Source organism: Euprymna scolopes, chromosome 39, assembly GCF_053919585.1.
Source record: "Euprymna scolopes isolate OS-2025 chromosome 39, ASM5391958v1, whole genome shotgun sequence".
Taxonomy (NCBI): domain Eukaryota; kingdom Metazoa; phylum Mollusca; class Cephalopoda; order Sepiida; family Sepiolidae; genus Euprymna; species Euprymna scolopes.
In genome coordinates, this window is record NC_136520.1 from 66,329,933 (window position 1) to 66,332,432 (window position 2,500).

The 2,500-nt window shown below is 33.9% G+C and overlaps 1 protein-coding gene across 1 annotated transcript in view; it reads right to left on the reverse strand.

Moving 5' to 3' along the window:
- Window positions 1-2,214, reverse strand: part of LOC145263820 (uncharacterized) — a 114,582-nt gene extending 112,368 nt beyond the window's left edge. The window contains exons 1-2 of the mRNA XM_080120886.1: window positions 1,952-2,214; window positions 1,499-1,651 (exon numbers count right to left, since the gene is read on the reverse strand). The gene's annotated coding sequence lies outside the window, so the exon portion shown is untranslated. The remainder of the gene's footprint in view (window positions 1-1,498; window positions 1,652-1,951) is intronic.
- Window positions 2,215-2,500: the final 286 nt, after the last annotated feature.

Sequence of the window (2,500 nt, forward strand, 5' to 3'; positions counted from 1 at the left end):
GAATCTTTTTCATATGGCCTTTAGTGTATGCTGATATAATTTCTGTATATATATATATATATATATATATATATATATATATATATATATATATACGTGTGTGTGTGTGTGTGTGTGTGTGTGTGTGTGTGTGTGTAATGAAATAAGAATTACAGGTTAGTGTACCAAAATAATCCAAGATGGCAAAACTAACGTATATTATAAATATTGGAGAGTTAATATTTATAAAGTAACCTCAACCAGATGTAAAAGCTCGACAAAACCAAATAGGAAATAGAGCTTATAAGAACTATCCATTTATTTTGTGCTTCTTTTTTTAAAATTAAATATGTTTTTAACTCTTTTTCAAAGTGTTTTTTTAACGTGTTTTATTAACTACTTGTTCTTACATATATGTGTGTGTGTGTGTGTGTGTGTGTGTGTGTGTGTATGTGTGTGTGTGTCTGTGTGTGTGTGTGTGTGTGTGTGTGTGTAGAGGGGTGTTACGTGGATAGTTTTTCGGGATTTCACTAAAATCAAAAAATAAATAAATATATAAACAAAAAGAAAAAAGCAATAGATTAGATAAGAAAGACCCGCCAAGAAGTATCAGAGTTGATTTCTCCTCAAGAGCAGGGCCATCGAATGAAAAAAAGTCTCAAAAGAATCAACTTACACGCACAAATTAAAGACACGCGCTCAATGTTAAAATTATTAAAAGAAACAAGCCATTTCGCAGCACAATCACAAACCAAACCGAAGTAAACTTCCAGTAGAGAGAGAGAGAGAGAGAGAGAGAGAGAGAGAGAGAGAGAGGGAACACAAGAATACGGGGTAGCATCATCATCATCATCATCATCATCATCATCATCGTCATCATCTCGTATAAATCCAAAATTTCTATTGGTTTCCCCGATATATTTTCTTATCAGAATTCTTTCTAGAGAGACAACGGTTACTTACGGGAAAGACCCCGAGAAGGTTACCGACATCCTGAGCGAGCATGACTTTTGTGGAACGAACGAGATTCGAACTTGGAACATCCAAGTCATTTGTCCGTGTCGGTAACTACTAGACCACTGTGATCTCGCATCACCACAAATGTTGATTATCCGAATATTATATTGGCATTGGTTCCCCGATATTTCTAGAGAGATATTTATTGGGTACTTGCGGGAGGAACCCGAGAAGTGAAAGAGATTTTTGTGGAATGAGATTGATTCGAACTTAGAACGCTCAAGTCGTCAGTCCGTAGCAGAGAGAGAGAGAGAGAGGGAGAGAGAAAGAGAGAGGGGGGAAGAGAGATAAAGAAGGAGAGAGAGAGGAGGAGAACGAGTGAAGGAGAGAGAAAGAGAGAGAAAGAGACAAGAAAGACAAGAATACAAAATGGTATCATCAACATAGATCATCATCATCATCATCATCATCATCGTATGAATCCGAAAATTCTATTGCTGGCATTGGTTTCCCCGATATTTTTCTAATCAGAATTCTTGCTAGAAAGATAGTGGGTACTTACGGATGGAGCCGCAGAAAAGTTGTCAATATCCTTAGTGACAGTGTTCAAACTGGATTCGAACTTGGAACATCCAGATCGTCAGTCTGTATCATTAACCACTTAAGCACCATCATCTCCCATCAACACAGATGCTGATCATTTGAATAATATTATCTGGAATATCATTGATATATAAAGAAAAAAAAAACGTTATTCTGTGACGTGAAATAAGAAGGTACAATATTCGCAGGATGCAGACCGTGTCCTCCATATTATTTATTTACCTGTTGTTGGTGCATGTTCTTCTCTCGATTATGTATCGATTATATATCGATCATGCACTGAATTAAAGATATGGTTGATATAAATGACACTTAATGATACTGCAATAAATCTAGCGTATTCGTAAGTATTTTCACGTGAAAACGTTTGCATAAAACAATGTTAAAAAAACTACAAACAATAAAAACTTACCTCGAAATATGTTTCACCCTTGCTGGTATTTACGAAGATACGGACAGGAAATAAACGGTTACCAGGTTTTCCTTGTGGAAAAATTTATAGTCTGTTAGAAATTACCATTGAGACAAAAGGCCGTTCAATATAAATGAAAATGTCTCCAAAAGGATATGTTCGTATATTACACCAATTGCAGTGAAAGAGTTAGAAGGGTTGTGTATATACGTAGATACGGACAGGAAATAAATTTATTACTAAATAATGATTATCGAGGAAAGTCTTAGTAAGTATCTATGTACATCCGGTCTTCAGCGTTCGTAATGCAAATAGAGTTTTCACTTTTCTTATTAATATGTTTTTAAGCTTGTAATTTAATATATTTTTTGTTGTTGTCCTTTAGTTTATAATGACGTTTTCAAATTATTCTTTTAAGTGTATATATATATATATATATATATATATATATATATATATATATATATATATATATATATATATATAGTAGTGTTAGGACGATTAATCGGGAATTCTAAAAATCAGAACTTTTTAACGTATTGGAATCGG